Below are 14,965 nucleotides of genomic sequence, written 5' to 3' on the forward strand. Positions count from 1 at the left end.
TAGCTACTCTTTCAGATTAATTAAATCCCCACACTTTGGAAGGGCTGGGGTTTGTGTCATTATGCAAGATTAAGAATTCCTGGAAACCACCTTAAAAACCTTCCTTGGTAATATATTGTTATTCTGACAAGATAGGCAAAGACAGATTTTTATGAATTGGATGGCGTGGGGGTGACTTCTGATCAAGGCTGATTCTGGGATGGATGCTGATTTCAAAATGCATTGCACATGCTCAACACTTCTGATGATCAGACCTATCCTCTTCTCGTCCACACTACCAGCACTTTTTGATTTCAGAAAATAAATTAAAATGATTTCTTATGTCTTCATATTTATAGCAAATCAGATTTAAATAACTGGTTCTCATCTCACTTTTCAGACGAAGAAACAAAAATTGCAGTTGACCTGTTAATCTTTCATTCTTGCTACACTTTAACTATTTCTAGATATTTTCTTTCTTTCTTCTTTCCTTGCACCCTGGGATACATCTGTTCACTCCACAATCAGAAGACCACCAAACAAGGTTCCAGAAGCCCTTGCAACTCATCTCCTTATTCTTCTCAAGGCCATATTAACCCCATCTTCAATGGGAGCTGCACATGCACCTCCAAAAATCTGGCTAATTTTATTTTTGGCACCTAGGCAAAAACAATGTTCTGTGTTCCACCCTGCTGCCTCTGCAGCCCTTCACACATTTCCAGCTCTGCTGGTGGTAACAGCAGATACTAGAATGGGTTTCTCCTTCTCAACTTTTTACCCATGTGATTGTCACTCATCAAGTGGGGTGGAGTAAAATGGGAGCAGGAGGGATTAAGAGCCTAAGGGTTATAGTCTGAGAGGGAGAGTGTAATCTGATATGACAATAGCTAGCTTCATACAGGAATACAGATCTGAGGAATCTGGAGAGGCTAAAAAATGTCTTTGGCTGCAGATAGGTCAATTTTGCTTGCAGGTAGTTTTCTTGGGGTGCTTTAACACAGCAGTGGATCAGTGATGCAGTTAGGCAGTTAAGTGAGCACAAAGAATCTGAGGGTGACAGCCTAGCCATTGCTCAAAATACAACAAGGAGTATACAAAATAGCAGTGAAGTGGTGAAGTGCTGGGGGTATTAAACCTGCCAATGACAGATCAATTCAGGGAACTGATACTAAAGTCTCTGATGCTCTGGAATAAAAAGCCTGCAGCAGAAAGTGAAAAGATAGATCCTAATGTAGAGAGGTGAATTCAAGTTTTGCCTGCTGAAGATAGAAGAACATTGGCAGGTTTAATTTATCTGGCTCACTTTAGGGCAGGAGTATTGTCATGGTGAGAATAAAGCAGTAATAATATAGTAATTCCTGGTTTCTGTTTCCAGGTCTGCTAATGACCTTGGGCAAATCTCTTAATTTCTCTGTACCTCAGTGCATCCTCCAGTAAACTGGATATAATATTCTGTCTATCTAACTTAGGGTTTTATATTGCCACCCACCACTGTAGTATCAGAACATCTTCCATGTAAAATCACTAGCTCTAGCAATGTCCCTAGTGGATGTTTGGTTCTTCTCAGTTTTGTGGGTAAAATCTCTCCTTCAGGTAGGGGCTTGGAGTTTTTTGGATGGTTGGTTGAATTGCTTCACTTTCTTTCTTTCTTTTTATTTATTCATGTGGAGAAAGGGGGATGTTGGGAAGAAAGTGTTGTCAATGCTGTATCATTCCTGTTATGGTAGAAAGGCTTTTTGCAATATTTCCTTCAGGCTCTTGATATTCACCTTCCATACCTCTGAGGGGTGTTATGAGGCTTACTTAATGAGTGTAAATTGGAATTATTTTAATAAAAAATGTAGTTTCGGTGTTTTGGCCAAATTCCATTCGGATAATTGGATCCTGCCTATCTAATATTTCTCCATAGTTTCAATTGAATATAGCATTCTTTTCTTTCTGTCCTTAATTGTGTACTGTATAAACATTGCTGCCTTCTATCTCAGAGATGACTGCATTTCAAAGCTGGGTGACCCCACTACATACCCATTGGAGTATGTAAATTTTATTGAATGCTTTGGGACCTGTGGATGAAAATGCACTATTATCATTATTGCGATTATTCTGCAAGGATTTAACTGCATACCTTTCATTTGATTAAAGCATTCATGACATATTTGTGATTTTGGTAAGATTCTATAGGTGATCCGAAAGAATGAAGAATTATCTTCCTGTCCCTGCACCCAAAGGGGCTTCTGTATTCCTGACAAAGCCTACAAGATTGATCCATGGGGAGGGAAAGTGAGAAATAAAGAACCACAAGTGACAAATACTAGCTTTGTTCCTTAATGCACTCAGATACTATGGTGATGAGGGCCATATAAAAAAGGGAATAGAATAAAATAGAAGAGAAGATCCTCCACTTGCTTTAAACTCCCACACCACACAGGAAACTGCAATCCTTCCAAGCCAGGGACTGGACTCCTTTCAAAGTCTGTCAGTCCACTCCTTAATTGGCTGGAGGAGTCACTCTGATTTTGAAGAATTTATTGATACCCACCTACCATCCCTGAAGTTTTATGGTAATATAGATCCATTAGAAATCCATTTTACGGAGATATTAAAATAATGAAGGTGAGAATTAAGAGAGCAGCACACTCCTTTGAAAGACCACTGATCATAATATAGTGCTTTAGAGAAAGTTATCATCCAGTCCCCTTAAAGAAAGTTATCAATTAGTCACTATTTAAGGCCTAGGAGAATTGTTCCCTGAAGAGGATTTTAGGAGGAAAGCCATATACTAAGTGATAAATTTATCACTAGGGGCTGCATGGCTCCATGGATTAAGAAGAAATGGTATAGAGTATTCAGAACACAGAGCAAGATGACCTGTTAACTTCCGAAATGCTGAGGAAGGTTCCATGTACAGTATTACTAACAAACTGATGAGGTCTCATAGAATAGCCACTTTTTCCTGCCTCAGCACCTTAAAATATTTTTAGCCAACCACCTTTGTCATGTGCCGCTCTGATATCCGAAGTATTATGGCATTAGCTGGGGACAATGGATGGCACTATTCTACTCAGAACAGAGTATGTCAGAGATGATGTAAAATATGTCAGTAAGTGGGCATAAGGAACATCTTATGGGCCGAATTCAGCCCTGGTATAATCCTATTAATGTCACTGGGGATGAATTTGGGCCAGTTACTCTCCCTTATAACCACATGCACCCACTGATGTAATTTACACCACTTTACTTGTCACCTTTGAATGTGTTTAACAATGCTGCACTCAGTCAGGGTGGTCCTAGTTGTGTGCAGTGGAACAGTTTTTGAAGAACACCTGAGAAAAACTCTCCACTCAGTGTGCAGCATCAACAGAAATAAAGGTCATAATTACTGGCTTTGCTATGATCCTTAAATATGCTTTTATCTGCTACACTGGAAGATGTAACTGCTTTTGAAAACTAAGCCCAGTTTTCAAAAGCAGTTGAGTACATTGGTAGCACAAATGCTGCATTCCCATGAGCAGAGGGGCACTTAGATGAACAACTACTGGGGTTTTTTGTTTTTATTTATTTATTTATTGTGGCTAAGTGGTTCCCAGTTTAGGTGCCCACTTTGGAAATTTGGGCTCGCTATAGGCCCAATACTGAGACTTTCTTTCCTCCTACTCTCTAAGCAAATCTTATGTAGAAAGGCTTTGCTTCGGAGACCTACAAGGGAGCTAGGGTAAACAGAGTTCTCATTTCAAATTGGCAGCAAGGGTTAAACATACATTCATATGCTACTCCTCTGCATCTTCAGCAGTAGCTGGATGAGGCCTGCTGTTTCCCTTCTGTATGGCTTTGTGCCCATGCGGATCCTCATTGTGAACTGACTCAATGGCCATCCCTCTGCCATGTGCCCCTCCCTTCTGCAGAGATCTCCTCTGCAATGCACTTGAGGGCATGAAGCTCTCCAAAGGGATTATCCATTGATTTTTGCCTCCCCAGGCACAGCCCCTGCAAAGCAGACATGCAGCTTTTAAGTGCATGTACACAGCTCTATTCAGGCAAACTAGTATGACGAGCGAAGACAGTATGGCAAGTGCAGAATCCCCATTCAGGAGCTTGGTGCCACTGGAGAAGCTGGCATACACACTTTGAGTATATTTAAACATGTTTTCACCCTGGCAGTTCTGGAACGGAGCTAAAACAAAAATGCCCAAAAGGGAAGGCAATGCAGAGCATTTTTGCCACTGAGGAGCAGGATTTTGGATACATGATGCCAACTAAAAGAGGCCCTGCCTGAGCACATGAGAAATCAGAAGCGTGTTCATGCCTTGAACTAGCAGGTGGGAGTGAGAGTGGAGAAACAGGAGGCTCCTAACTTGTGTGCTGACTGATCAGATGACTCACAGGCTGACCCCAGACACATCATGTGACTCCCTTGCACTCAAATCAACCTAGGTGCAAAACTGAGCCAAAGCACTGAGAGATTGCTGAACTCTACTGGGGTAAGTAAATTACAAACAAAATATTTGTGTTTACTGTGGGGATTTGACTGTGCATAATAATATATTACTCATATTGAGAACTACAGGAGTTTTATATGTTTAAATATGGACAATTAATTAGACAGAATTGTTTTTAATATGGTTCTTCCCTATAATCTCATTCTGAACTAATAGACTTTTTACTGGATCAAGATTTGGAGTATTTTCCATTTTGTGAATGTTATTACTGCCTCTTAGCTCAGGGAAACAGTTTTGGATTCATTCTTTCTATTTTTTTAGTGTGTGTGTGTGTGTGTGTGCCTTTAAAAATGCTGTTAAGAGAATATTAAGGTTGTATGGTATATCACACAACAGTCAAGAAATGCAACCTTAAGTCTGCCCCCTTGGGAATACGCTTTGTGATGTAGTCTTTAATTATATGGTCAAATAAAAGAAAAATATAATTCTCAAATAATACAACATGATGTCATAACATATTAAGTGCAGCAGCTTGAAGGAGTATGCACTACTGTGTGTATGATAGGCAAACAGAGTCTATTCAAGTAATTTGCATGGAAAGGACAAAATAAATCATTCTTACAAAATTTAATACAAATTAAGTATAACAGAGTGTAATAGTGACTTGACTTCTCTGTGAACACAGAGGACCAGATTCTCAGTTTATGTAATCAGCATCACTACATCAAAGTCCACGGCGCTGGATATCCTGGCCCAGGGTGAAAGCCCTAACAGTCAGAAACAAAGGAAATGAAGGAAGAGCGCTCATCTGACCATATTTCAGGGTGTGTTTTGTTCTCAGAGTTCCCCTTATAAAGCCCCCCACCAAAATGAAAATCAACAAGGAAATCTGCGTATGACTACAGCATTATATGCTATGCTGGAAAAACCCAGTAAGGGCTAGATTGGGTTTTTGGAAGCAGAAGCTCTGTTGGGGAGTTGTGTGGAATTGAGCATGGGACGAGAAGAGTTCATTGCACTCATCTTCCAAAACTGACCTTCAGGTGATTATGAACACAGAAGGAAGCAGGGTCTTGGCCACACCTCCACACAGAAAAGCCACTCCCATTTCAAGATATTGGAAACATCAGGTTGTGCTAGCCCACTCACAACCCTGGAACTCAGGTTGTGCAATTGCTGACACTTTGGCTGCCCTTTGAGTAGGAGAGCAAGGTGGAGGAAAGGGGTCCCTGCTTGCATTTTCCCCTGCTTGTTCACCCACAAAAGAGCAGCCAGAATCTGACACTAAGACATTGCAGAAGACAGTGCAAGAAAATGCAGCTCTGATTAATTTACTGTTGGGAAAAAATCACTACTTGGCAAAATATGAAGTTTTCAATGTGTGCCTAACCGTAAAGGGGCCATCTGCAAGCAATGAATGTGTCTGCATAGGCTTCATCTGAGACTGCAAGGAACTCTGAAAAGTTCACTGCACATTCCAATACTCTGTGGGTCCTTACTAATGCAGCTGCTATACAATAACCTTAAACAACCCTTGTCAGAATCTGAATGAATAGAAAGTAGCGTGTATTCCACATCTTCCCCCAGGTGTAGATGCATTTTTTTTTATCTTTCCAATGTTTTCCTTCATACCATACTCGTTTCTGATCAGAACAAACATTTTGTGGCTGATTCTCTTCCACTGAAGCAGTTGGACCAAACTTTAAAGTGGTGTAAATGGGAGGAGAAACAGGCTTCAGGCTCACTGTCTGGTGCTTGGATGCCAAGACAGATGTATTGCTTTGAAGTGGTGTTTTTTGGTTGGTTGGTTGTTCTTTTTTGTTTTGTTTTTTTGGGGAGGAGGTGAGACAAGGTGGGTGAGGGAATATCTTTATTGGGCCAACTTCTGTTTGGGAGAGAGATAAGCTTTCGAGCGACTCTGAGCTCTTTCTCAGGTCTGGGAAAGGTACTCAGAGTGTCACAGCTAAAAAGAAGATCAAACTGAAGGTTTAGCATCAGTAGGTTTTTTTTGTTGAGCATTTTATGGCTTGGTACAGTATAAATCAGCTTGTCTAAGGGTATCATTTTGTTTCATTAGTGCCCCTCAATTCTCTTTTATGGTAAATGTTTGGTTCATTTATATATGCCGAACACAGCTACACACACACTCTTCTGGAGCCAGCACCAGTGTTAGCTAAGAAAGGGGTACATACTTGGGTATTAGAAGGGTGCGATGGGGCCTCTATTAAGTTTGAGTTCTATTTTGCACTTGCAGGGTTTCAACCTCTGGTTTGTACAAAGGATACAGTGCATACTCTCATAGGTTTACAACACATCATGTTTGATTAAAGACCAACTTTCCCAGGCATCTTCATCTAAACCTATTACTTAGTTTATGAGTTAAACACAATTGTAAAATAAGACCTTTAAGAATTTTTAGTGTCTCACCATTTTTCAGAACCCTTTTGCTGGTTTGTTATCCTTCACATTTTGCATATAATTAAAAATGGTAGCCAGTTACCTTCAAATATACACTTGAGAGGGCAGTAGGTGGTAAGTAAGCAGAGTTAACACTTACAAAAAAAATCTTACCCCCATTCTATTCACAATTTTTGCTGAACAAAAATGGCCACTATTTGCTATAATCTGCAATGGGACTGAAGTTACCCAAATGAAGCAAAGATATTTATGCCTCAGTAAAGATAGCTGCTACTTCGCTGGAGGGGTGATCATAATAAAGACAGCCACTGGGACTGATCTCTGGGAAGATGGATGCTATTTCACTAAAACGATCATACTTCTCAACCTTCCAGTGTGTGACACAAGCAGTTGAAATGTAGAACCGGTGTTTTGTTGTGCATTGTGCCATAATGCACAACAAAAATTTATGAATTTTTATTATGTTTTTTAAGTATAAAACCTGTTTTAAGGATATTTCTCGTTATACAAATTATATGAACCAGATTTTTTTTTTTTTAAGATAACCATTTCAACAGAAATTCTGTCATCTGGTCTCACAAAGAACCGCAACATGGGTCTTCAGCAGGGTTGAATCCTGGACCATCTGACACCCAACCCAGACTATTATTACATGAACTTCAGGAGTAACTGTTACCTTCTACACAAGGGGACATGACACACTTTGCCAGTGCATTACATAGTTATTTGCTACACACCAGCAGAACGCTAAGAATAAGACCACCTGGGTTCTATTCCTGGCTCTTGGAAATGGTGTAGACTAGTGGTTGGTTAGAGCAAGGAGACTGAAATCAGGAATTCTGTGCTCCATTCCTAGTTCTGGGGAGGGGAAGGAAGGGGAGGGGATTCTTTAGCGTCTCTAGACAACATAGCCAAGCATATAGGGTTCTTTCTGGGAGATAGTGTAGCTCAGTGGATAAGTCTGGTGTGCCACATTGGTGACCTGTGTCCTATTCCACACTCTGCTAGAAATGACATTGTGCAGCTGCTCAGCTTATTTATAAAATGGGGAGGCTGATGCTTGACTGCCTCCTAAGGTAGGGGTCCTTGCAACATTAGCCAGTGTTTGAGATTGATATGCACAAGTTAAGTGTGTGGTGTGTAATGTGTTTGTGGGGAGGCATGAGATCATAATTAAGGTTTTGCTTTGTACTGCGAGGGAGACTAAAGTGTTGTGTGTAATGTATTCCCTTATCTGTTAGAAGCAGAAAGAAGTTCTTTGTAATGATATGGATGAAGTCTGTTGCTATCTATGGAAATGTGCTGTGTGGGCATTAGGAGACAGGTAAGATTTGTTCCATAACATGGCTTTTTCTTGCTTTTTAGAGTTTGTATTGGATGACCACCACATTTTACCAACCTGACTTGCTTTTAAACAACATATCTGTGTATGGAATTATATACAGAATAGAGTGATTATATTTTTGCAATCTGGAAGTGAATATCTGACGACAGTTCTACTGAAACATTAGGTCGTTTCCCTTTGTTTTGTTTGTTGGGTCTGGTGCCTCATTCTCGGAGCTGCGGCTTCTGCTGAAAAAGACAGAGGTCCATTGTTTCCGCTGCTTAAGAAATACAGTGAAGGATTTATTTTGTTGGAACTAGAAGGGAATGACTATGCCAGGATTTGCTAGTGTGATTTTTGTTTGTTCTGTATATCAGCACATACCATCTGTATATCAGCACATACCATGAGCAATAATGGTGTGCCAGCCAAAAAGCAAGGCTGATGCGATGGCCTACATTTTTAGAAGTGTCCACTAATTTTAGATGTCAGACAGACACCTAAGACCTGATTTTCAAAAGTGCCGATCATCTGCATTCTCATGACAGTTGCTCGGCCACTCCAAAATCAGGCCTTGGGTGCCACAAGTTGGACACCAAAAACTAGGGAACCCTTCTGACAGTGCAGACAGATGTATTTAGAGCACTCATACCATGACTGAGATGACACTCAAGGTACTGTTAGATGTGCTGTGATGGTAGGCAATCAAACTGTTATAAATGAATACTCCTGGGGAAATTCTGCACCACTGCGGCTCAGCAGAAAAATGCCCCCCTGCAGATTCTCTTTGCTTCCTTGCAGAAAATGATTTCTGTGGAAAAGCCAAGAGAAGCTGCACCAGTACTCACTCACCCCTCCCCCGCAGCTCAGCAGCTCAGAGGTGTCTGTTCAGGCAGCCAGGGGGAGAGGTAACTCACTGGGGAGAGTGGGGACTGGGGATGCCCTGGCCACCCAGTGACATTAGTCACAGCTGGGTGGGAGGGGGGGGGAGGATGGAGACAGTTCCCCCTCCCCCTTCCCTGCATGGAGCAGCCCCAGAAACTTCACGTGGCTACAGGAAGCTCTGGACTGGGGGACAGAGGGGGAGGGGAGTTTCCAGGTGCGGGGGGAGGGTAAGGCTCAGTGGTGGGGAGGGTTGGGTGCAGGGGAGACTGGATGCACAGGGGTTGGGCAGACAGGGAAAGCAGCTCCCTGTACAGTGACCCTTCCCCCCCACCAGCGCACCTAGAACCCCCACTGCTGAGCCCTCTCCACATCAGGAGCCCCCTGAACCCAGAGTCCCCCCACCAAGCCCCACAAACGCCTTCTCTGCTGAGCCTCACCCCCTGCATCAGGAGCCCCCCACATTGACCCCCCACCCCTCCAAGCCCCACTCCCTCAGTCCCCTTCACTGAGCTCTAATCACCTTCACCTGGAATCCCCTGCAGAGTCCCATTCCCCCTGCACCCAGAACCGTGCACTGAGCCCCTGTGTAGCCAGATTCCCCCCAAACCCAGACCTCCACCAAGCTGCCTGCACCCAGATTGCGCCACACAGAACCCTTGTACTCTTGAAAATGCATCCGATGAAGTGAGGTGTAGCTCACGAAAGCTTATGCTCAAATAAATTTGTTAGTCTCTAAGGTGCCATAAGTCCTCCTTTTCTTTTTGCGAATACAGACTAACAGAGCTGCTACTCTGAAACCTGTACTCTTGAGGGAATTCTGCAGCCAAAAATTAAGAAATTTAAAGTTCTGCAAAGTTCTGCATATTTTAATTGTCAAAATAACACAGAAACACAACAATATAATCACACCATTTTCAATTATTTTGGTAATTTATTTCAAAATAATTTTCAGCAAATAATTTCAAATGGTGATTATATTGTGATTTTTTGACAAATAAAATATGCACATTGTTACAAAATTTTAAAATATTGTGTGCAGAAGGGGAGCAGCCCCAGAATTATTAATTTTTTGGTGCAGAATATTTAATTTTTTGGCTCAAAACTCCCTCAGGAGTAAAAGGAATAGAGTTTGTTTGGTTTGTTTTTGTCAATGAACTGAGAGGTCAAAGATGTCAAACTCACATCATCCCCAGAGACTGAATTACTTTACTTATTAGAAAAGGATCAGCACAGGCAGCAACAGAGCTAGTTCACCACGCCCCGCTCTGCCAGTGGGACTCAGCCAAGACCGGAAGAAGCACTTGTACAAAGAGGGGTTCAGTATTCAGTCCTTGGCCTCTGCTCACAAGGTGACAGCTGCTTGGTGGGTTTGGGTGATGTAGGTGCACCTTTCAAGTAGGAACTGGACTGAGATCACAAGCACATGACCGCCAAACAGATGATAATACTGGGTCACCACCAACCTGGGCTGTTTTCAGACTGGTGACCCAACAGTGAAGTTCTCTGTATTTTATCAATAACCCCCAGAGTCATCCAGTCAGACTTGTTGCAAAATGTAACTTCTTTTCAGTAATGCTGCTGACAGGTTTCCCACATACTCTCTATGTGCCATTGGTTGAAGCACATGCTTAGGGGAAGGGGAGTCTGTCCTTGTCCTCAGCCAGGAGGTTACGCCTTGATGGAATCGCAGAGTGCGGGCAGAAATGTTAGCCCTTAACAAAGCATGAGGAAGGTATCCTACCATGTTGATTCATTGGTGCAATAGAGAAAAGGCTCTCTGTACTTTCTGCTGTCTCCACTACACCCACAACATACACAGCTCATCCATGGAACACAGGTCAGGATTAGGCTAATATTTTGGAATATGTCCATGTTGTTTAAAAAAGTCTGCCTGATTCAATGTTAGATGAACTTTCTAAGAGCTCTGATACCTGAGAAGGTTTCATGTTCCAGAGTTATTTATTTGTCTTATGAAGAACATCATTTTGAACACACTGTCTAAATAAGAATTAATTGTGTTAAAAATTCAGGTTAATGAATACTGTAAGAAGTTGTCTTGGGGGGAGGCTCTTTTGTGAGAGCATAACCCTGATGTTAGCAGGACCCAGTCTCTGTGGAAACAGGTTACTCATCTTTTCCAGAAGATAGATGCATGTTTATTTTCTATTCTCTGAAGTGGTTAATCTACATGTGGAGCAAAGAAAAGATGGCTTACTAGGCTAATTGCTAATACAAAAAAAAAAAAAAAAAAGTACCGTGAGCAAATATTTGAAAACAGACACAGAAGGCTGTGAAAACAAATACAATCTCATTTTCCATGAAGTTTTCCCACCAGAAATCATGCAGTTCAAAGAGACGTCCAGTAAATACAGTACCTTCAGGCTTCCAGTGCCAATGCTGTTCATTAGCCACCTCCTAATTCTATGATGCAGAGCCAGATTAATGGAAAGGTGACTAAGGAAGGCACCAAGGGACCCACTAATGATATTGTATAGTCCTTAGAGGAGACCTCTCTAGCCATATTGCCCATGTAAGGCAAAATACACACATCACAAGGATACAATGCCATATAATCACAAAAAAACCCAACAGAATTTCAAGAGGGCAAGATGTCATCACAGAAGGGGTGCCGGGAACTGATGAAACCCAAGATGGAAAAAATAATTGCATGCATGTTTTTTAATACAAGGGGATCGCCCTAAGCTCATTAAAACAGATCGAAGTTTTAAACCCTGTATTACTTTAAAAATTAATTTACGGCTGTGGGGCTCAGTGGCCCAGAGAACATTAAAATGATAAATCCAGAAAGATGATGTGATTAGAAGAGAGTATTACTTTGGTCACAACATGGACTTTCAAAGCTGTGAAGGGGAAGCATCACAGCCATGTTAACCTTTGTCTCATTGTTTCTGGTTTTAACCCTGAGTTTCAGAGAGTTTAAAGAATCATAAAAGTTTGGTCCAAGATTAAATATTATGTGCAAGAGTTTGAGGTTTTCTATCTATCTTTGTTGTATCTGATGCAGCGCTAGAACGTAAGATTATACAACTTTATGTTATACTTCCTGACTGAAAAAGAAGTTCTTGTAAGCATTCAGGACAACTTTTGTAAAACATACAGGGCCCAATCCTTGGGTTTGGCAGAGCTGTGCTTCACCCACCCATGACCCGAGTGAGGAGGCAAAGGTGGTTGTATGCCATCTTTCTGTTCTCCTGATCTTTCAGGCCAGTTCAATCCTAGAGTAAGTTAGGCAAATCTCAAGGCTGCTCTAATTTATGTTGGCTAGTGATAGCCTCCAAGGGGTGTCATTTCAGCAAGAAATTGTTGGAGTGCAGCAGTGCTCCTGAGATACACCTCCATGCCCCTATGGCAACTGCATTACTTAGTTCATAATAGCTACATCAGTCTTTTAGAGGATAGGTTTTCATACATGGAGACAATGGGTGCACGCACAAAAATGTGGAGTGCACGGGTTGCTTGTGGAGAGCTCCATATTACACACAAATTAAATTTTGCATGAAGAAGTATCCATTTACTCCTGTAATTACCTTATTTGTGTGCACAAATGCCATTTGGCAATGAGCTAGAATGCTCTTGCCAGCTGTCCCAAGGTTTAAATGGGGGGGGGGAGAGAATGAGAATCTTGGTGGTGAGTGCTCTGTCCTGAAACTCACTACTTCTTGCAGATCCATCAAAGCCATGTCTGTCCACTTTTAGGGCACAGTGCAAGAGGCACCTATTCTGTTTGAATGCTGGCTGGATTTTCAGTCGATGAGGCTATTGGCAACACTGTAGTGGCACTTTAGGGCAATGGTAAATAAGTGTTTCAATTTGTTATAGTGTTAGGTACCATGGGCATCTAGAAAACACTCAGAAATAAAAAACAACAGATGAATTTAGCAAGAGCTTCCCATGCACAGGAGGTGCTTGTGTGCCTATTGCATCCACATTTAAAAATTTGGCCCTGGAGCTGCAAGACAAATCACCCCAATGACAGCAATTTCCAATTTATAACTGGTTACTCCCTTTAACCTTTCCTGTTGCGAGTATCACTTGGGTCTCCAGTTTGTGGAGGATGGTGCACAGACATGTTCTGTAATACCTGGGCACAATGAGATCTGTTATTAGGGGAGAGAGCACCAGCCTTTGCTTCGCATACCCCATCCTTCCCGCTGGTTCCTGTGCCTGTGTGATTATTGTAGTCTGCTTCTAGTTCCTGTTCTTAGCAAATGAATTAACGGTAACAGTAAATTAATTTTATTCTTTTGCTGGTTAGTCTGTCGAAGGAGTGCAAATCAGATTTTTCCATTGCCCCATTAATGGAGCCTCAATTTCTCATTCAGCAGGCAGTGTGAGGTGAGTCACAGGGCTGCAAGCTGCCTATTGAATGGACCAGTAGCTTGAACAAAGACTCCATTCACTCCAGGTCTCTGCTAGATTTCCTTAGAGTGTGCACTGCTTTATTTTTTTTTCTCTTTCCCAAACTTTGTTGGCTAATTTCATTGACAATATTCATAACTTGGGATTGGAGATCTGTCTCCTACTCATATAAGACCTCTGGGTTTGTTATTTTTTTCCTATGCTCCCCATGCCCCCACCCGCTGATTCCTATTTAAAATAGTTTTCATTGTTTACTGTCCTGAAGGGCAGCAGGATCCTGTAAGCACTGAATATAGGGGGTCTTCAGCATTGCCCAAGAGGGTGTGCGGGGGGAGGGAAGTTTGCCAAGGGATGTAAACAGTTCTGAAATTATTGTGTGCCATATAATTGAATGACCCCTTTAAATATATGGCAAACATTTAAAAACAAAAGCCTATTAAGCTTTTATGTCTGTAATGCTTTGTATCCATTCCAGTTAATTACAGCAATTTAAAAACATCTGCATTTCAGAACTTTCCTCCCTTCCCTCAGGCTGCCCCTCCTGAGACATCTCTCTTCAGGCTGCTTGGTCTGCACAGTAATTATAATCCCCAAGTACCTGACATCAAAACCAAGTGCAGTGCATCATTCTTTCGAAAGCAAGGGAAACCATATTACAAGCGAAGGGGTTGAACCAAAACCCTGGCTCCAAATACCCTCAGACTTTGGTCAAGTTCGGACCTGGATCTGAACTTTATGACTTGAGCGCACATCTAAATGTTACTAATTTAGAAGACAGAATTGAAGACAAATTTGTGTTGGAGTGCCAGCCCACAAAGCAGGGTTTATCTGCTACTTTCTACAAGAAATGGCATGAGATTTTTAATTTCCAACCTCAACTCATGGTTTAGGTGTCACAGTATCCTGAACGGAGTTATTGGCCAGATTCACTGTCAGTGTGCTATGACCCCATGACGCCTGGTCAGCTAGGCTGGAGTAAAGCATTGTCATGTAGGGGTAAGCATATAACTTGGGTAATACTGCTGGCACTTGGGCCTCTCTGGCAGCTCTGCTGTGCCTCTACAGGAGCCCCTGGTGAAGGAGGCATCCCAGGGCTGGGTGGAAGCAGCTAGAGAAAGGGAGCAGATGGAGAGGACATGGCCAGGGTGTTCTTGTGATTCTGTCCCCCTGCAATGGTCCACATGGGGCACTGCAACATGGGTGCAAGTTAGGACAGCCCCCTAGTCTGTTCCAAGGGCAGAGCCAGCCCCGGAAAAGGGAAGACATAAGCCCCTAATCCCTAGCACTGACACAGATGACTTTGCCCCACAGGAGTTGATGCTATGTAAGTGCTAACTATCATTACGACTGATTATTATATGGCATACTTCCCAGCAGGATGTGAACCAGCCTCCTTTTCTCCTTACCAAATGGGCAGACTCCCACCTGAGCATCTAAAGAAGCTGCAACAAATATTTTGTTTTTCTTCTGTGAATGACTGTAGAAGTGCATACTGAAGAGCACTTGGCTTGTACTTAAAGCATGATAATTATTAATGTTTTGT

General features: G+C 42.1%; 1 long non-coding RNA gene across 2 annotated transcripts in view; it reads left to right on the forward strand.

Annotated features, from left to right (window-relative positions):
• Window positions 1-4,317: 4,317 nt before the first annotated feature.
• LOC311530308 overlaps window positions 4,318-14,965 on the forward strand; it is a 74,391-nt gene continuing 63,743 nt past the window's right edge. Inside the window, exons 1-2 of one of the 2 annotated variants that reach the window (XR_014713957.1) lie at window positions 4,318-4,457; window positions 8,075-8,157. This is a non-coding gene — a long non-coding RNA (uncharacterized lncRNA). The remainder of the gene's footprint in view (window positions 4,458-8,074; window positions 8,158-14,965) is intronic. The other variant, XR_014713958.1, reaches the window with a different exon arrangement.

The sequence above is a fragment of the Lepidochelys olivacea genome (genome assembly GCF_965140295.1).
Source record: "Lepidochelys olivacea isolate rLepOli2 genome assembly, chromosome: 14".
In the NCBI taxonomy this organism is placed as follows: Eukaryota; Metazoa; Chordata; order Testudines; family Cheloniidae; genus Lepidochelys; species Lepidochelys olivacea.